Genomic DNA, 22,196 nt, shown 5'->3' with positions numbered 1-22,196 from the left:
TTCTTTATCCATTCCATTGAGCTCCTATTCCCTTCCGTATCAGTCTATTCATACTTTTTCTTTGTCCTCTGAGCGTTCACAAGCATAACAAACACCCCAAAGAAAACCAGAATAGTGCATAATAGTACTAAAATTGACAATATTCTGCAGATAGTAGGAACTAGACTGCAGTGGCATATCTATAATTGGTGCTGGGTGTGTGAGGCTCTCAGGGACCCCATTTATCTCCCCCTATGTAATCTGCATGCAGGACCATCTTTCTGGGCGATAACTTTGGAAACATGGCTCAGATCATAGCGAAGACTTTGACACTGTGCCAGAGCGTTTGCTATATTCTGCAAAAATGCCATCTTCCCATAAATATCACTGCAATTACGGTTTCACCAGCAGAAACTAGGAGGGTTGGGGTCACACCGGTCCCCACTGACATTAATCCGCCTCTGCTAGGCTCCCATAACCTTTACCTGTCTGTAAACCCTTGCTTCTCTGTAACTAGGCCAAGAGACAGACAGCTGGTAATGTTGTATTTATCTTCCCTACACTGGAAATTGCAGCATTAAACATTGGTAGTTTTCCAAGTAAATTAATCTATCTCTTTATGAGGGCAGATCTTCCAAATCTCTTGTCCAAGATTATATTTTCTGAGGATTCTATTATTCTTTGGAAATAATATGCTTCTCAATGTCCAGGGTATTCTATATAGATTTAGGATGTGATTTTGGCTGCATTAAACTCTGAATGTTCTTCTAAACCCTTAAATTGTTTATGAAGCTTCTATTGATTTTGTTATCTAGTATAGTTCGCATATTGCTTAGGTGATTGAAATTTGTATTTTTATTATCTTTTTTTGTCTGTAACTTGCTACTTTATTTATTGAATACAAGGGTGGTTCAATAAATAAAGTAGCTAGACATTGTGTAAATTTATTCAACATATACGTATAATCAATAGTATGGCCTTGGTACAGATAATTTTTGCAAATAGTCTCCATACTTGTCTAAGGATTTATTCCACTGGTGCACCAAGGCACAAATTGTGTTGCGCACAGTACCAACTGATATGTTCAGTTCATCAGCAATATCACTATCACGGATGTGTCTGTCCTCTAATCCTTTAATGCGACACAAATTGTCATCTGTAGTGGACGTGATTGGCCGGACGAATCGCTTTTCATCTTGAACCTGTTTCCATGACATGACGTTATCACCGTACACCTCAACACGTTGGTGATGACTTTCAGCTGCTGATGTGCCCTTATGATTCAGAAATCTGATCACACTACACACCTCAATGTGTGACCATGTCTCCGCCAGCCCCGCTATCTTACAACTAATATTGGGACAGTATGACTGATAAGAGGCGCAGTCTAATGGCAGTGACGGGAGACCGTTATCTACCTGCTATGCCCTGGTGGGAAATTATAATGAAACAGAGAGCATTACACATGTGAGAGGTCTTGTCTTGTTACCTTACTTATTGAACCACCCTTGTACATCCTCTGCTGATAGCTCTCCATTATTTATATTTCAGGACTTGTTTTTAGTTCAGCAGTTATTTTCTATCCTATTTAACAAGTCCAGACAGAGGATAAAAATTAAAATAAGACTAAACCAACACAAAATAAGCCCCAAAAAGTTGCACTGCAGGGGGGGGGGGGGGCAGATGTAACATGCAGAGAGATTAAAGGAGTGTACATACGGTGCGAATTTCTTTCGATTTTGACTATGTAGTCAAAATCATAAGAAAATATAGTGCATATCGCACCATGGCCCTCATTCCGAGTTGTTCGCTCGCAAGGCGAATGTAGCAGAGTTACACACGCTAAGCCGCCGCCTACTGGGAGTGAATCTTAGCTTCTTAAAATTGCGACCGACGTACGCGCAATATTGCGATTACAAACGAGTTAGCAGTTTCAGAGTAGCTCCAGACTTACTCTGCCTGTGCGATCATTTCAGTGCTTGTCGTTCCTGGTTGACGTCACAAACACACCCAGCGTTCGCCCAGGCACTCCCACCGTTTCCCCGGCCACTCCTGCGTTTTTTCCGGAAACGGTAGCGTTTTCAGCCACACGCCCCTGAAACGCCGTGTATCCGCCCAGTAACACCCATTTCCTGTCAATCACATTACGATCGCCGGAGCGAAGAAAAAGCCGTGAGTAAAAATACTTTCTTCATAGTAAAGTTACTTGGCGCAGTCGCAGTGCGAACATTGCGCATGCGTACTAAGCGGATTTTCACTGCGATGCGATGAAAAATACCGAGCGAACAACTCGGAATGAGGGCCCATGTGTATAGTCCTTGCAATGCGGATGTGCGATCCCGCGGAATCGACATCGCAAGGAAAAATAGACTGTGCAGGCAGCCCAACATAGACTATAATGGTGGGGCCGGGCTCTGGCCACATTGAATAGTCAATGTCGGGCTGTACGGCACATTGCGCCGTGTACACAGCCTTAGATTTGGGTGGGTTATATTATTTCTGTGCAGGGTAAATATTGGCTGCCTTATTTTTACACTGCAATTAAGATTTCAGTTTAAACACACCCCACCCAAATCTAATGCTCTCTGCATGTTACATCACCCTCTCCTGCACTGCACTGCACATGGTTTTGCCCATTAGCGTGCTTTTTTGGTTTGCTAACAAACCTGAATAACCCCGTGGCTGGTAGTGATACAAATGGTATTACTGGATTGCAGAGACACACACATTTTGGTGCTAATTTGTCAATGTATTCTACAAACTTCCTGCAGTCAGGTGAATACACTTGACAAAGGAATTCTATCTCAAGTCCACCCCAGACATTGTCCTTGCTGAGAGTAAAGTTTCAAATGAAGCTGAGTAATGAATTATAGGTGCATTTCATGGTCAAATTCTTCCCCTCTGGTAATCAGTGCACATTCTAAATCTTAGAAGCCTGCCTTATGACAGGTATTGCAAGGGAGGAAAAACCGAAGAGGGGAGTCTGTTTGTCACCTACGAAATATCTGAGGGCTACTCTCAGGGATCCCCCAGCACATAAAGTAAATGTGATATTCGGGCAGCTAAGTAGTAGAATTTATTTGTCCACACCAGAGGGTGGCAAGATCAGATTTTCCACGATATAGCCTACACCAGTGGAAAAATTTTACTTACCCAAAATTCATGTTGAGGCCAGAATAGGCCCATCTCCAGAAGAACATATACAGAGGTGTCTGGTCTTGTCATAGATTATAGCACTATATGCTATTGACTGCCACATCCTTAGGTTCCTCAACCAAGACCAAATAGAGCAGGCCTAAACTCATATAAAGAGTCTGGTGCCAACTATAACATCCTCACCCAATGGATGAAACTAGGCTGAAACGCGACATAACAGATTACAAATATCTCTACTCTATGGAATCAAACCCTCCCACTATTCAAGGTACTTCAATCTTTGTGCAAAGGTGTCTACAGTTACCAACATATCAAAGATGGTATCAGATACCGTCTTACAGTAGATATGTTGGAGAACCCTCCACTGTCTGTATTAGAGTGCATATACAGTAATAAACATTTTAATAAGGTTAAGCATAACTAACAATTCCTTCAACTATGTAAGGAAGTGTCATATAACTTGAAAACTGGATGCTTAAAAAATATATAAATAAAACCCCACAACCCCCCTCCAAAGAACAAAACTGTCGATTTCTTTATTGATTAAGTACTTGGTAAAATGCATTCCTTAAGTGTTGTACTTGGCTTTCTACTCAAACTCTGATTCAAAATATTTTTTTTTTTTACCATAAACATATAGGGGCTAATTCAGATGTGGTTGGAGTTGCTATAGTTGCTGCTTACATGGAAGTAGCAATGATAGCACTAGTATGTTAATGCAGCAGGAGGCATCACACCTCACCGACACCCACAGGGACATGCAAGCCGCCCGTCACAGAGGCCAAGAAATCTCTGTGCAACTTGGCCTCTTCCCTTGCCCTAAACAGCGACAACACGTTTCCGCAATCAGAGCTTGACACCACCACCACCACCAATCTGCAGACTGTCAACTGGCAAATGCATCCGCATTTTCTTTTTTTTCTGTGTGTAACTACAAGTCTCAGCATGATAGCACCTCTTAATATGTTTGTAATTAGGGTGTACAGTCCAAGGCTACCTCCCCATATATTCTCCTTCTGACAATGTAGGAGTAGTAGAGGGCTAACACACATGTAGGTGGGCAGAGTTCTCCAGTATTCTTTAAAGCTGGTTAGTTGACAGTCAAAGCATACCCTCAATGGTGCAATCTCATACTGTACGAGACTGGGGGCTACTGCAGATAATGAATGAGAACCTTATGAAGAAAGGAAGTATGTAATAGGTCAATAACAGGTAAATTAGTTTAGGGTAAAGATCAAGGGAAAATAAATCTGAAAATAATTTCACCTTTTTACATGCCTGCATGGTAAGTCCAATTTCTCTTATTATTAAATGGTGGGTCTATCTGATTGCTTGCATTCAAACCACGCCATGTCACCCATTTTAAGCGAATGCATTAACAATAAAGATGGAGCACCGCTTATGCCCAAAGAATCATGCTACATGTGAGGAATAAGTATTTTATTCCCTCCTACGATCTTTACTCAAATGTTACAGCTGCTAACAGATCCAGCTTGCAACCTATTTGAAAAACAAAACACAATGTAACTGGGATCAGTATGAAATCCCAGCGTGCAAAATACCAACGCCGCGATCCTGGAGTTTAAAATACAGACAGGGGTGAGTTAAGGGTGTACTACCCTCTCCCCACCACCCTCTCTCTACCCACACCCTAACCTTAACCTCCCCCCTTTGTGCCTAACCCTAACCACCCCCCAGAGGTGCCTAAACATAACCCCCCATCCCCGCTGCCTTATCCTAACCCTCCCATCCCGTAGCCTAACCCTAACCCTCTGAGGGGGGTGCCTAACTCTAACCCACACTCCCTGCAGCCTTACCCTAACCCCCCGGGATGCAGCCTAAACCTAACCTCCCCCACCCCCTCCCCAAGGCTTACCTCTGCAGCGCCATGTTGCCTCCTCGTTTAGGATCCCGGCACCAGGATGTTGTCCCCTTTCTGAATGCCGGTGTCGGCATTCAGACTAGTGTCGGGATCCCAGGGTCAGTATTCTGACTGCCGGGATCCTGACTGCTTCCCATGTAACTATATATATATATTTCTGCCCCTATAACTGTGTGAGACTTTGATTAAAAGTAAACATGCCTGAAATCTCTGGGGGTTATTGAGAGATGAACACAGATGGCTGCATACGCAGACTGACCTGTATTCATCTCTGCACATGCTGGGGACTACCCAACCCAGGGCAAGGCCGCCCAACATGTGAGATTTGCATTCCAAAAGGTGAAGATAATATATATACACAACGTAAATACTGATGTTATACACTAACATTAATAACCGTGCATATGGAACAGCAGCTAGTCCCCTCATCATCACCACCCTTTACACAGCTCAAACTCCATCCTAAAATACTCCTTTTCCAAACCCTTTTTTTTCATGTTTGTGCTTAATGTGCTCTATCTTGAATGTCTCTATTTTACGTGTGTTCAGTTTTCACCAATGACTGTGTGACCCTCTGTGGCTCCTTAAAAAGAACAATTAATACCCCTTTCAAACCAAGCTTGTGACCTGGGATATTGCAGGGAACAACCCAGTTCCTGGTTTGGTGTTGAAGGGTCTACACAGGTTGTGTGTGTTCCAGGTCCACTCATCAAGTCAAATTCGGGTAAACTGCAGTGTGAAGGCGCAACCCAGGTTATCTGACCCAGGTCACACTAAAAGGAGCAGAGAGGTGGATCAGCTGTGCTTGGAGATGATCTCCAAGCCCCAGCAGATCAGGCAGCATCATCGATTTGCCAATAACTTGAAGAGTGAACACTGTTTCGGCAGCTGTGATACGGCTTGAAAATTGTAGTAAATAACCTAGGTTGGACCCAAGTTTTTCAGAGTGAATGGGGTATTAATCACTGAGCATACCCCTCAGTATACTCCGCTTGCAGTAGCCCAAGGTACGCCTCCCACTTATTTCCAACAATCTTTCCACATGTGAAGCATCTGAACAAAACAATCATTTTGCCAAAGTTCTTGACGGGAAAAGTAAAAAATTATTGTTATGATACAGATAAATTATAATAACCTCTCCTATGAGAGCACTATATGCTCTTGTTCTGGGCTATGTAGCTGTCTAGAAATATCAATGTGGTTGGTGAGATATTATGCTACTTTCTGTTTTGTAGTATCTACTGCATTAGGCCGTGTGACTTAGTTTTGTCTGATAAATACTTTTATCATGTGTATGAGCTGTGTTGAGATAAATACAGTGGGACAAAATAATGCAGAAATGCCATAAAAGGTTGCAGACAGAAAATATTATGCAAACCTAATGATAGTTTCTCACAAGTCTGATCATGGTTTCTAAATTAGCAACACTAGAAGTAATTTATAACCATATTATCCTTCTACAAACGTGCTTGCTACCATTGGATTCTCCTTCTACAAACGTACAGCTACCATTGGCCAGAAAAGGGAGCTGACCACTGTAAAATATATATTATAAAGAGCGGTGACCACTCTGTAGTACCAGCCAGTCATTTTCTGTGGTCCCTACATTTTAAGAAAACATAAACATGTGAAAGCTATTGTGTAGGAACCTGGACATTCATGCACACACGTGCAGGGCCCTCTACCCTCATGTACTTCTCCATCTCTTACTCAAGGTGCATACACACGGTGACATATTGTCTATGCACGATTTTGACTATGCGATTTCCAATTAACTCTCCCAGAGCCCAGAAGCTAACTAGATAGTCATGATTGACCTACCTGCACAGTCTATTTTTTCTTACGATTGCGATCCTGCTGGACTGCACATTGGTATCGCAAGCTGTGTACACATAGGGGGTCATTCCGAGTTGATCGCTCGCTAGCTGCTTTTAGCAGCATTGCAAACGCTAGGCCGCCGCCCTCTGGGAGTGTATCTTAGCTTAGCAGAATAGCGAACGAAAGATTAGCAGAATTGCTACTAAATAATTCCGTGCAGTTTCTGAGTAGCTCCAGACCTACTCCTAGATTGCGATCACCTCAGTCCGTTTAGTTCCTGGTTTGAGGTCACAAACACGCCCTGCATTCTGCCAGACACTCCCCCGTTTCTCCAGCCACTCCTGCGTTTTTCCCTGGCACGCCTGCGTTTTTTAGCACACTCCCGGAAAATGCTCATTTACCTCCCAGAAACGCCCCTTTCCTGTCAATCACTCACCGATCTGCAGTGTGACTGAAAAGCGCCGCACGAACACCAGCAAAACTACTAAGTTTTGTGTTAAATAACTTAGCGCATGCGCGCTGCGTACCATGCGCATGTGCATTTTCCACCTAATCACTGCGTTGCGAAAAACGGCAACGAGCGAACAACTCGGAATGACCACCATAGTGCGATTTGCACTAACTTTCCTTACGATTTTGACTATATATTAAAATATTAAAATCCTATTTTCTCATACATCCTAGAGGATGCTGGGGTCACTTCAAGAACCATGGGGTTATACAAAAGCTCTAGAATGGGCGGGAGAGTGCGGACGACTCTGCAGTACCAAATGACCGAACGTGAGGTCAACCTCGGCCAAAGCATTAAAAGTGTAAACCTTAGCCCAATTGTTTGCTAAATAGCTGCTCGACAAAGTTGTAATGCCGAGACTTCCCGGTCAACCGCCCCGGACGAGCCCACCGTTCTAGTAGAATGGGCCTTCACCTATTTCGGTAATGGCAATCCTGCCGTAAGATGAACATGCTGAATCGTACCACAGATCCAGCGCGCAACGGTCTGCTTGGAAGCAGGACACCCAATCTTGCTGGGTGCAAACAGGACAAACAGAGCCTGTGTTTCTAAATGGAGCCGCCCTGGCGACATAAATTTTCAAAACTCTGACCACATGCAGAGACTTCGATTCAGCGAAGGCGTCCGTAGCCACCGGCACCACAAACGGTTGGTACATGTGGAATGAAGAAACCACCTTTGGTAGAAAATGTTGACGAGTTTCCAACTCTGCTCTATCTTCATGGAAGATCAAACAAGGTCTCTTGTGAGACCAGACCACTAACTCAGACACTCGCCTTGCGTATGCCAAGGCCAACCTGATGACCACTTTACAAGTGAGGAAGTTCACTCCGCCTTATGTAAAGGTTTAAACCAATGTGATTGAAGGAACTGCAACACCCCATTAAGATCCCCTGGGGGGCACAAAAAGAGGTTGGATGTGCAACTCTCCCTTCACGACAGTCTGAACTTCTGAAAGGGAGTCCAACTGATTCTGAAAGAAAACCGATAAGGCCGATTTTAATTGCTGAAAACTCTGTCGTAGGAGTCTTCTTGGATTCACACCAAGAAACTTATTTTCTCCAAAACCGGTAGTAATGTTTAGACGTTACCCCTCGAATAAGTGTGGGAACTACTTCCATGGGAATACCCTTACGGACTAAGATCTGGCGTTCAACCGCCATGCGTCAAATGTAGCCGCGGTAAGTCCTAATACACGCATGGCCGCTGCCGCAACAGGTCCTTGCGCAAAGGAAAAAAGGCCAGGGATCTCCTATGAGCAATTCCTGAGATCTGGATACCAAGCTCTCCTTGGCCAGTCTGGGACCATGAGGCTCGCTTGAATTCCCTTTTTATGAACCCAGAACTTTTGGAACGAGAGAAAACATAGGGAATACATATACCGACTGAAAACACCCACGGTGTCACCAGTGCCTTCACTGTTCCTGTTTGAGGGTCCCTTGACCTGGAACTCTGCAGCTTCTTGTTGAGACGAGATGCCATCATTCCTACTTGAGGAAATCCCAACGACATGTCACCCCTTCGAAGACTACTTGGAGGTCTCCCCTCTCCTGGATGGAGATCATCTGCTGAGGAAGTCTGCTTCCCAGTCATCCACTCCTGGAACGAACATTGCTGACAAAGCGCTTGTATGTTTTTTATGCCCAGCGGAAAACACTTGTGGCTTCTGCAATTGCTTTTCTGCTTTTCGTTGTATAAAATCGTTGTAAACGGACCTTAGTCTAGACCGTTTATGTGATGACAAGTTTCCTAACTTGACCATCTTCCTTGGAAATTTTCCCCTTGAGTGACTGCCCTCCCGCCTCGGAGGCTTGCATCCGTGGTCACTAGGATCCAGTCCTGGATACCAAACCTGCGCCCCTCTATGAGGTGAGAACTGCGCAGCCACCACAGGAGTGAGATTCTGGTCTTGGAAGACAGGATTATCCTCCAGTGTATGTGTAGGTGGGAACCGGACCACTTGTCCAACAGGTCCCTCTGGAACACCCTGGCATGGAACCTGCCAAACTGAGTGGCCTCGTAGGCCGCAACCATCTTTTCCAGCAACCGAATGTATTGATGAAATGACACCCTTGCTGGTCTCGGAATTTATTTGACCAGACTCTGGATCTCCAGAGCCTTTTCCACTGGAAGAAAAAAACTCTTTGTAGTGCTGTGTCTAGTATTATTCCCAAAACAGACAACCGCGTCGATGGGACCAACAGTGAATCTGACAAGTTCAGGAGCTAACCCTGTTTCAGGCAGAGTGCAATGTTTTGCACCAACTGGTTCCTTGAACTCGCCGTTATCAGGGGACCGTCCCAGTACGGGATAACTGTGACTCCTTACTAGCGACGGAGAACCATCATTACCACTATCACCCTCAGAGCCGTTGACAGACCAACGGCAACGTCTGAAATTGGTAATGACACCCCTGAAGTGCAAACCTCAGGCAAGCCTAATGCGAAGGTTCTTTTATGTCTTCTGAGACCATGGAAAAAATCCTTTTCCCAGATTGGAGATCACTGCCCTGAGAGATTCCATCTTGGATTTGAATTTCTTTAAGTAGAAAATGAGGGATTTCAGATTTAGGATTGGTCTGACTGAGCCATCTGGTTTCGGGACAACGAAGAGGGTTGAATAAAAACCTTATCCCTGTTGTGACAGGGGAAAAACAGGTCAATGACCTGTGCCTGATACCTTTGTCTTGTGTCGCCCTATTGCCCTCATTCCGAGTTGTTCGCTCGCTAGCTGCTTTTAGCAGCATTGCACACGCTAAGCCGCCGCCCTCTGGGAGTGTATCTTAGCATAGCTGAATTGTGAACGAAAGATTAGCAGAATTGCGATTAAACATTTCTTAGCAGTTTCTGAGTAGCTCCAGACTTACTCAGCCATTGCGATCAGTTCAGTCAGTTTCGTTCCTGGTTTGACGTCACAAACACACCCAGCGTTCGCCCAGACACTCCCCCGTTTCTCCAGCCACTCCCGCGTTTTTCCCAGAAACGGTAGCGCTTTTTCACACACACCCATAAAACGGCCAGTTTCCGCCCAGAAACACCCACTTCCTGTCAATCACACTACGATCACCAGAACGAAGAAAAAACCTCATAATGCCGTGAGTAAAATACCAAACTTCTTAGCAAATTTACTTGGCGCAGTCGCAGTGCGAACATTGCGCATGCGCAATTAGCGGAAAATCGCTGCGATGCGAAGAAAATTACCGAGCGAACAACTCGGAATGAGGGCCCATGTGCACTGCAGGGGGCAGCAGATATAACATGTGTAGAGAGTTAGATTTGGGTGGGGTGTGTTCAAACTGAAATCTAAATTGCAGTGTAAAAATAAAGCAGCCAGTATTTACCCTGCACAGAAACAAAATAACCCACCCAAATCTAACTCTCTCTGCAAATGTTATATCTGCCACACCTGCAATGCACATGGGCCAGCCTCTTCCTGTCAATCTTTTAGCGTTCGCGCTGCAAACACTTTCTTTGTTCAATTTGTTGCTGTGACGCGCCTGTGCATTGCGGCCCGCACGCATGCGCAGGTACATACCCGATCGCACGGCTGCAAAAAACTGCAGCGTGTAATCGGGTCGGAATGACCCCCTTGGTTTTGCCTAACTGCTAACAAATTTGCTGCTGTGACCAACTCTGAATTACCCCCAATATGTAATAACAGAAAAGAATATCACTGTACAGACTTGGCATAAAAACATTTAAACTTTAACAAACAATCTACTATCTGAGTAATAGCGTCCATCTTATATTGGTACAAGAAATAATAAATCCTTCCCATTTAAAATCAGACTGTAGTTCTCAGGGCCAGCCCAAGCTTATTTTTTGGGCCAAGCGAATATAGATTTTGGCACCTCTCCCATACTTTAGAAAGGGACAGCGTGAAATTTTGCAGAAATAGGATTTTAATTACCTACCAGTAAATCCTTTTCCTGTAGGGGATACTGGGAATCCAAGTTAGTACCATGGGGTATAGACAGTCCACTAGGAGTCATGGGCACTATAGAAGTTTGATTAGCTATGCTGGCTCCTCCCTCTATGCCCCTCCTACCAGACTCAGTCTAGGAAACTGTGCCCGAGGAGACGGACATACTTTAAGAGAAGGATACAGAAAAGGAACGTTGTGAAATTTCGAACCAGCACAACCATAACGAGAGGAAAGCCATGCTAACCAAACTTGTAAACAGTAACAGCTGAACCAAACAACCATACTTAACCAAGTAACAGTGAAGGAAGAACGCAGCACCGGGGCGGGCACCCAGTATCCCCTACGGACTATGAGAAAAGGATTTACCGGTAGGTAATTAAAATACTATTTTCTCTTACGTCCTAGGAGATACTGGGAAACCTAGTTAGTACCATGGGGAAGTACCAAAGCTCCCAACCAGGTGGGAGAGTGCAGAAGTTCCTGCACGACTGACTGACCAAACTGAAGGTTCTCAGAGGCCAAGGTATCGAACTTATAAAACTTAGTAAACGTGTTCGAACCTGACCAAGTAGCTACTCGGCAGAGCTGTAAAGCCGAGACACCCCGGGCAGCCACCCAAGAAGAACCCACTGACCTAGTAGAGTGGGCCTGTACAGATTTTGGAATCGGCAAGCCTGCCGTGGAATAAGCATGCTGTATAGTGAGCCTAATTCAGCGTGCAATTGACTGCTTTGAAGCAGGACACCCAATTTTATTGGGATCATAGAGAACGAACAGCGAGTCCGATTCCCTGTGACGAGCTGTTTTCTTTACATACACCTTCAAAGCCCTCATAACATCCAAAGACTTTGAAGTAGCAGAGGCATCCGTAACAACCGGAACCACAATAGGTTGGTTGATGTGAAATGCGGACACCACCTTAGGAAGAAATTGCTGACGAGTCCTGAGTTTAGCTCTGTCCTCATGGAAAATTAAGTAGGGGCTATTGGAAGACAATGTCCCTAGCTCCGACACACGTCCTGCTGAAGCCAAGGCCAACAGTGTGACCGTCTTCTATGTAAAGGTACTTTATGTCTAACTCCTGTAACGGTTCAAACCAGTCCGATTGGAGGAACTGCAGCACCAAATTGAGATCCCAAGGCGCCGTGGGAGGCACAAAGGGAGGTTGGATGTGCAGAACACCTTTCAAGAATGTCTTGACCTCAGGGAGAGATGCCAATTGTTTCTGAAAGAAAATAGACAAGGCCAAAATCTTGACTTTTATGGAACCTAGACGTAGGCCCAAACCCACTCCCGACTGCAGAAAAGGAAGGAAACGTCCCAGATGACATTTCACTGCAGAATATTGTCTGCTCTCACACCAAGAGACATCCAGATACAATGGTAATGTTTAGATGTTACCCCCATTCTGGCTTGGATCATAGTTGGGATGACCTTGTCAGGAATCCCTCTTCTGGCTAGAATCAGCCACTCAACTTCCATGCCATTAAACGTAGCCGCGGTAAGTCTTGATAGACGAACGGGCCCTGTTTCAGAACATTCCCGCGAAGAAGCAGAGGCCACGGATCTTCAAGCAACATCTCAAGAAGATCCGCATACCAGGCCCTTCGTGGCCAGTCTGGAGCAATGAGGATTGCCTGAACCTGTTCCCTTTTTATTCTTTTTAGAATTCTTGGGATCAGAGAAAGTGGAGGAAACACGTACACCAGCTGATAGACCCACGGAGTTGTCAAGAGCGTCTACCGCCACTGCTTGTGGGTCTCTCGACCGGGAACAATACCGCTTGAGCTTCTTGTTGAGTCGAAAGGCCATCATGTCGATCTGTGAATATCCCCACTGACGTGTCAACCACCGGAACACTTCTGGGTGAAGGTCCCACTCCCCCAGTTGGAGGTCGTGTCTGCTGAGGAAGTCTGCTTCCCAGTTGTCTACTCCCGGAATGAAGACCGCCGACAATGCCACGGCGTGTTTTTCCGCCAAGAGGAGAATCCTTGACATTCTGACATTGCGGCTCTGCTTTTTGCTCCACCCTGTCGGTTTATGTACGTTACCACCGTCACATTGTCCAACTGGACTTGAATGGCCTAATTCTGAAGCAGAGATGAGGCCTGCAGAAGGGCGTTGTAGATAGCCCTGAGTTCCAGGATTTTTATTGGAAGGATGATTTCCTGACTTGACCATTTTCCCTGAAACTGTACCCTCTGGGTGACTGCGCCCCAACCTCTGAAGCTTGCATCCATGGTTAGCAGAATCTAATTCTGAATCCAGAACCTCCGACCCTCGACTAGGTGAGAAGTCTGTGACCACCACAGAAGGGAAATCCTGGCTTTTGGTGAGACGAATCCTCTGGTGCATGTGAAGATGCGATCCGGACCATTTGTCCTACAGATCCAGCTGGAAGGGCCTCGCATGAAACCTTCCGTACTGAATTGCTTCGTAAGAAGCCACCATTTTGCCCAGAAGGCGTATGCAGAGATGCACAGAGATACTGGTCGGCTTCAGGACAGCCCGAACCATCCAGACAAACAGTAGCAGTTGCTCTATCATTCCTGGAGATAATTATATATCAGGTGCTATAAAGAGGGAGGGGGTCACAGAAACAGTAGACAGAGGAAGGGGGGTGCTTTTTCGCCCCTGGTATCCTCCCCAGCACACTAAAAATTACCTGTAACCATACCTGAACCTATATGGTAATAGAATTTCAGAGAATTGGTCACGTGTTTGTAAAGACATGTTTGGCTGCTGAGCCACGCCAAGTGTTCTCTGATATCACCAGGATCTCCCATCAGCACTACAAGGAACAGCATGCCTTCCAAATACTGCTCCCATTCAATGCCTTTCTCACATATGCAGACAAACAGTGGCAGTTGCTCTATCATTACTCGAGATAATTATATTTCAGGTGCTAGAGATGGGGAGGGGTCACAGACAAACAGCAGATGGAGGGGAGGAGAAACATCATCTCTGCCATTACCTTGGTGAACACCCTTGGTGCCGTAGATAGGCCAAATGGCAGTGCCTGGAACTGGTAGTGACAGTCCTGTAATGCAAACCTTAGATAAGCCCGATGAGGCGGCCAAATCGGAATATGAAGGTACGCATCCTTGATATCCAGAGACACCAAGAGTTCCCCCTCCTCCAGGCCTGAGATCACCGCTCTCAGAGACTCCATCTTGAACACCCGTAAGTATGGGTTTAATGACTTGAGATTTAAAATGGGCCTTACCGAACCGTCCGGTTTTGGAACTACAAACAGGTTGGAATAATAACCCTGGTTTTGCAGCTGAAGTGGAACTGGAACATTGACCTGAGTCCATACCAGTTTCTGAATTGCTTCCTGTAAAGTCATACTTGCTTCTTGAGAAGCTGGTAAGCCTGATTTGAAGAATCTGTGAGGTGGGAGTTCCTGAAACTCCAGTCTGTAGCCCTGGGCTATAAGATCTTTGACCCAGGGATCCTGGCATGACGTTGCCCATATGTGACTGAAGAATCTCAAATGGGCTCTCACCTGCCTGTCTTCCAGGCAGTGCGGTCCACCATCATGCTGAAGGCTTAGAGGAAGCAGAACCGGGGTTCTGTTCCTGTGAACCTGCAATTGCTGGGTTTCTGGGTTTACCTCTATTGCCTTTGAAGGCCGTAGAAGAACCTTTGGTTTTGTTTTTAAACTTCGCTGTCCGAAAGGACTGCAGAGTTGGAGCAGTGGAGGATTTTCGAGCCGGGGGAGCTGCGGAAGGAAGGTATGTAGACTTACCCGTCGTAGCCTTGGATATCCACGTATCCAGTTCATCTCCAAAGAGGGCTTCACCTGTGAAAGGTAGGCTTTCCACGCCTTTCCTGGAATCCACGTCCGCAGTCCACTGGCGTAGCCACAAGCCTCTGCTGCCATGGCAGTGGTGCGTGCATAGAGTAAACCGATTTCCTTTATGGCCTCCACCATAAAGTTAGCAGAATCCTGTATATGCTGTAGGAGTAAAATTATCTCCCCCCCGGATAAGGAATCTAACCTGTCAATTAGATTACCTGACCATTTAGCAATGGCCCTAGAGATCCATGCACAAGCTTTATGGGTCTCTGGGCCACCCCCGCAGCTGTGTACAGAGATTTGAGAGTGATCTCAATCTTGCAGTCTGCAGCATCCTTCAAGGAAGCTGCCCAATGGACAGATAAAAGTATCTTACGTGACAGCCTAGAAACCGATGCGTCAACTATCGGTGGGTTTTCCCATTTTTTCCTGTCATCCTGAGGAAACTTCTTGTCAGGATTTACCCAAGTTGCTTCAAATAGGGAATTTAATTCCTTAGATGCAGGGAAAGTAGCTGAGGATTTCCTTTTCACATTAAAATAAGATTCCTCCTCATCCTCTGATACCTTGTCAGGGATGTGCAGGGCATCTCTAATAGCTTCTATTAGGGCCTGTATACCCTGTGACAAAGCTGCATACCCCCCTCCCAAATCCACCTCACCCTCCTCCAGGTCTGATACATCATCATCATCAGTATCAGCCTGCATGATTCGGGCCAGAGTACGCTATTGAGGACAAATGGTAGGTGTCTGAGACGCTGGAATGACCACTGAATCTCTATTCATCAGGTCATCAACAGATTGCCTTAAATATTGCGTCTCCTTCTCATTTTGGGATAATTTATTTGAAATCATCCCATTTAATGAATCTAACCATACTGGTTCAGATCCACTAGCCTGAGAATGTGTACTATCCTGAGTACACGACAGTGATCTCCCAGATTGAGAAAAACACTCTGCTGTGCATGATACATACTCTTTTGACATAGTAAATGTGAAAGAATATACACACACACACACACACACACACACACACACACACACACACACACACACAGGAAAATGGGGTAAAACACAGTTAACCCACACAGAGCCCTCTAGGGAGACACAGAGTATAATGGAGCCAACCACCCAGCGCCCCTATAGCTAAAGTACAAGTTTAACTGGGTCGCAAACTAAGTACCCTAAATAGGCTTTAGTATACCAAATATTGCTCCCCCTCCCCCTTGCTATGACCCCGTTTCCACTGAGGTGCTCTGGAGTCCTTGTGGAGGAGCTGCGCTTCCCTGCCCGTCTGCCTGTGTATAACTGCAGAGGGAAAATAAAAATGTACTCACCGGTAATTCTATTTCTCGTAGTCCGTAGTGGATGCTGGGGACTCCGTAAGGACCATGGGGAATAGACGGGCTCCGCAGGAGACTGGGCACTCTAAAAATAAGAATTTACTTACCGATAATTCTATTTCTCGGAGTCCGTAGTGGATGCTGGGGTTCCTGAAAGGACCATGGGGAATAGCGGCTCCGCAGGAGACAGGGCACAAAAAAGTAAAGCTTTACTAGGTCAGGTGGTGTGCACTGGCTCCTCCCCCTATGACCCTCCTCCAGACTCCAGTTAGGTACTGTGCCCGGACGAGCATACACAATAAGGGAGGCATTTTGAATCCCGGGTAAGACTCATACCAGCCACACCAATCACACCGTACAACTTGTGATCTAAACCCAGTTAACAGTATGACAACAGAAAGGGCCTCTTAAAGATGGCTCCTTAACAATAACCCGAATTAGTTAACAATAACTATGTACAAGTATTGCAGATAATCCGCACTTGGGATGGGCGCCCAGCATCCACTACGGACTCCGAGAAATAGAATTATCGGTAAGTAAATTCTTATTTTCTCTATCGTCCTAAGTGGATGCTGGGGTTCCTGAAAGGACCATGGGGATTATACCAAAGCTCCCAAACGGGCGGGAGAGTGCGGATGACTCTGCAGCACCGAATGAGAGAACTCCAGGTCCTCCTTTGCCAGGGTATCAAATTTGTAAAATTTTACAAACGTGTTCTCCCCCGACCACGTAGCTGCTCGGCAGAGTTGTAATGCCGAGACCCCTCGGGCAGCCGCCCAAGATGAGCCCACCTTCCTTGTGGAGTGGGCTTTTACAGTTTTAGGCTGTGGCAGGCCTGCCACAGAATGTGCAAGTTGAATTGTGGTACAAATCCAACGAGCAATCGACTGCTTAGAAGCAGGTGCGCCCAACTTGTTGGGTGCATACAATATAAACAGCTAGTCAGATTTTCTGACTCCAGCCGTCCTTGCAATGTATATTTTTAAGGCTCTGACAACGTCCAACAACTTGGAGTCCTCCAAGTCGCTAGTGGCCGCAGGCACCACAATAGGTTGGTTCAGATGAAATGCTGATACCACTTTAGGGAGAAAATGCGGACGAGTCCGCAGTTCTGCCCTATCCGAATGGAAGATTAGATAAGGACTTTTATAAGATAAAGCCGCCAATTCAGATACTCTCCTGGCAGAGGCCAGGGCTAGTAACATAGTCACTTTCAATGTGAGATATTTCAAATCCACCTTTTTCAATGGTTCAAACCAATGGGATTTGAGGAAATCTAAAACTACATTTAGATCCCACGGTGCCACCGGAGGCACCACAGGAGGCTGTATATGCAGTACTCCCTTGACAAAAGTCTGGACCTCAGGGACAGAGGCCAATTCTTTTTGGAAGAATATTGACAGGGCCGAAATTTGAACCTTAATGGATCCCAATTTGAGACCCATAGATAATCCTGATTGCAGGAAATGTAGGAAACGACCCAGTTGGAATTCCTCCGTCGGAACCCTCCGATCCTCGCACCACGCTACATATTTTCGCCAAATGCGGTGATAATGTTTCACGGTGACTTCCTTCCGTGCCTTAATCAAGGTAGGAATGACTTCTTCTGGAATGCCTTTCCCTTTTAGGATCTGGCGTTCAACCGCCATGCCGTCAAACGCAGCCGCGGTAAGTCTTGAAAAAGACAGGGACCCTGCTGTAGCAGGTCCCTTCTCAGAGGTAGAGGCCACGGTTCGTCCGTGAGCATCTCTTGAAGTTCCGGATACCAAGTCCTTCTCGGCCAATCCGGAACCACTAGTATTGTTCTTACTCTTCTTTGCCGTATGATCTTCAATACCTTTGGTATGAGCGGCAGAGGAGGAAACACATACACTGACTGGTACACCCAAGGAGTTACCAGTGCGTCCACAGCTATTGCCTGTGGATCTCTTGACCTGGCGCAATATTTGTCCAGTTTCTTGTTGAGGCGAGACGCCATCATGTCTACAATTGGTCTTTCCCAACGGTCTATTAACATGTTGAAGACTTCTGGATGTAGACCCCACTCTCCCGGATGAAGATCGTGTCTGCTGAGGAAGTCTGCTTCCCAGTTGTCCACGCCCGGGATGAACACTGCTGACAGTGCTATCACGTGATTCTCCGCCCAGCGAAGAATCTTGGCAGCTTCTGCCATTGCACTCCTGCTTCTTGTGCCGCCCTGCCTGTTTACATGGGCGACCGCCGTGATGTTGTCCGACTGAATCAACACCGGCTTTCCTTGCAGGAGAAGTTCCGCCTGGCTTAGAGCATTGTAGATTGCTCTTAGTTCCAGAATGTTTATGTGAAGAGACTTTTCCAGACTCGTCCATACTCCCTGGAAGTTTCTTCCTTGTGTGACTGCTCCCCAGCCTCTCAGGCTGGCGTCCGTGGTCACCAGGATCCAATCCTGAATGCCGAATCTGCGGCCTTCTAATAGGTGAGCCTTCTGCAACCACCACAGAAGTGACACCCTTGTCTTTGGTGACAGGGTTATTCGCAGGTGCATCTGCAGATGCGACCCTGACCATTTGTCCAACAGATCCCTTTGGAATATTCTTGCATGGAATCTGCCGAATGGAATTGCTTCGTAAGAAGCCACCATTTTTCCCAGGACTCTTGTGCATTGATGTACTGACACTTTTCCTGGTTTTAGGAGGTTCCTGACCAGATCGGATAACTCCTTGGCTTTTTCCTCTGGAAGGAAAACCTTTTTCTGAACCGTGTCCAGAATCATTCCTAGGAACAGCAGACGAGTTGTCGGGATTAAATGGGATTTTGGAATATTCAGAATCCACCCGTGTTGTCTTAGCACCTCTTGAGATAGTGCTAAAGCTGTCTCCAGCTGTTCTCTGGACCTTGCCCTTATTAGGAGATCGTCCAAGTATGGGATAACTAATACGCCTTTTCTTCGAAGAAGAATCATCATCTCGGCCATTACCTTGGTAAAGACCCGAGGCGCCGTGGACAATCCGAACGGCAGCGTCTGAAACTGATAGTGACAGTTTTGAACAATGAACCTGAGGTACCCCTGGTGTGCGGGGTAAATCGGAACGTGTAGATACGCATCCTTGATGTCCAAGGATACCATAAAGTCCCCTTCTTCCAGGTTCGCTATCACTGCTCTGAGTGACTCCATCTTGAACTTGAACTTTTTTATGTAGAGGTTCAAGGACTTCAGATTTAGAATAGGCCTTACCGAGCCATCCGGCTTCGGTACCACAAATAGAGTGGAATAATACCCCTTTCCTTGTTGTAATAGGGGTACTTTGACTATCACCTGCTGAGCGTACAGCTTGTGAATGGCTTCCAACACCCTCTCCCTTTCGGAAGAGACGGTTGGTAAGGCAGACTTCAGGAAACGATGAGGAGGATCCGTCTCTAATTCCAACCTGTACCCCTGAGATATTATCTGCAGGATCCAGGGGTCTACCTGCGAGTGAGCCCACTGCGCGCTGTAATTTTTGAGACGGCCCCCCACTGTCCCCGAGTCCGCTTGAGAGGCCCCAGCGTCATGCTGAGGTTTTTGCAGGAGCCGGGGAGGGCTTCTGTTCCTGGGAAGGAGCTGCCTGTTGGTGTCTCTTCCCTCTTCCTCTGCCTCGTGGCAGGTACGACAAGCCCTTTGCTCTCTTATTTTTGTAGGAGCGAAAAGGCTGCGGTTGAAAGGTCGGTGCCTTTCTCTGTTGGGGAGTGACTTGAGGTAAAAAAGTGGATTTCCCGGCAGTAGCCGTGGCCACCAAGTCTGATAGACCAACTCCAAATAACTCCTCCCCTTTATACGGCAAAACCTCCATGTGACGTTTTGAATCCGCATCGCCTGTCCACTGTCGTGTCCATAAGGCTCTTCTGGCTGAAATGGACATAGCACTCACCCGAGATGCCAGTGTGCAAATATCCCTCTGTGCATCACGCATATAGATAAATGCATCCTTTATTTGTTCTAACGACAGTAAAACATTGTCCCTATCTAGGGTATCAATATTTTCAATCAGGGATTCTGACCAAACTACTCCAGCACTGCACATCCAGGCAGTTGCTATAGCTGGTCGTAGTATAACACCTGCATGTGTGTATATATTCTTTTGAATAACTTCCATCTTTCTATCTGATGGATCCTTAAGTGCGGCCGTCTCAGGAGAGGGTAACGCCACTTGTTTGGATAAGCGTGTGAGCGCCTTGTCCACCTTAGGGGGTGTTTCCCAGCGCGCCCTAACCTCTGGCGGGAAAGGGTATAATGCCAATAACTTTTTTGAAATTATCAACTTTTTATCAGGAGCAACCCACGCTTCATCACACACGTCATTTAATTCTTCTGATTCAGGAAAAACTGTTTGTAGTTTTTTCACACCATACATAATACCCTGTTTTACGGTATCTGTAGTATCAGCTAAATGTAACGTCTCCTTCATTGCCAAAATCATATAACGTGTGGCCCTACTGGAAAATACGTTTGAATTTCTACCGTCGTCACTGGAATCAGTGCCCGTGTCTGGGTCTGTGTCGACCGACTGAGGCAAAGGGCGTTTTACAGCCCCTGACGGTGTTTGAGGCGCCTGGACAGGCATTAATTGATTGTCCGGCCGCCTCATGTCCTCAACTGACTGTTTAAGGGAAGATAAACCATCACGTAATTCCACAAATAAAGGCATCCATTCTGGTGTCGACCCCCTGGGGGGTGACATCTGCATATTTGGCAATTGCTCCGCCTCCACACCAATATCGTCCTCATACATGTCGACACCACGTACCGACACACACCGCAAACTCACAGGGAATGCTCTAATGAAGACAGGACCCACTAGCCCTTTTGGGGAGACAGAGGGAGAGTCTGCCAGCACACACCACAAAGCGCTATATATACAAGGGATATCCTTATATTAAGTGCTCCCTTATAGCTGCTTTAATATATATATATATAGCCATTAATGTGCCCCCCCTCTCTGTTTTACCCTGTTTCTGTAGTGCAGTGCAGGGGAGAGACCTGGGAGCCGTTCTGACCAGCGGAGCTGTGACAGAAAATGGCGCCGTGTGCTGAGGAGATAGGCCCCGCCCCTTTTTCGGCGGGTTCTTCTCCCGCTATTTTTCCAGTCAGGCAGGGGTTAAATATCTCCATATAGCCCCTATGGGCTATATGTGAGGTATTTTTAGCCTTGTATAAGGTTTATATTTGCCTCTCAGAGCGCCCCCCCCCAGCGCTCTGCACCCTCAGTGACTGCCCAGTGAAGTGTGCTGAGAGGAAAATGGCGCACAGCTGCAGTGCTGTGCGCTACCTTATGAAGACTGAGGAGTCTTCAGCCGCCGGTTTCCGGACCTCTTCACGCTTCAGCATCTGCAAGGGGGTCGGCGGCGCGGCTCCGGGACCGGACTCCACGGCTGGGCCTGTGTTCGATCCCTCTGGAGCTAATGGTGTCCAGTAGCCAAGCAGCAAATCCACTCTGCATGCAGGTGAGTTTACTACTTTCCCCCTAAGTCCCACGTTGCAGTGATCCTGTTGCCAGCAGGACTCACTGTAAAGAAAAAAACCTAAACTAAACTTTCTCTAAGCAGCTCTTTAGGAGAGCCACCTAGATTGCACCCTTCTCGTTCGGGCACAAAATCTAACTGGAGTCTGGAGGAGGGTCATAGGGGGAGGAGCCAGTGCACACCACCTGACCTAGTAAAGCTTTACTTTTTTGTGCCCTGTCTCCTGCGGAGCCGCTATTCCCCATGGTCCTTTCAGGAACCCCAGCATCCACTTAGGACGATAGAGAAAGAAAGATTAGGTACT

Source organism: Pseudophryne corroboree, chromosome 11, assembly GCF_028390025.1.
Source record: "Pseudophryne corroboree isolate aPseCor3 chromosome 11, aPseCor3.hap2, whole genome shotgun sequence".
Classification (NCBI taxonomy): domain Eukaryota; kingdom Metazoa; phylum Chordata; class Amphibia; order Anura; family Myobatrachidae; genus Pseudophryne; species Pseudophryne corroboree.
Note: the sequence above shows the minus strand (reverse complement) of the source record.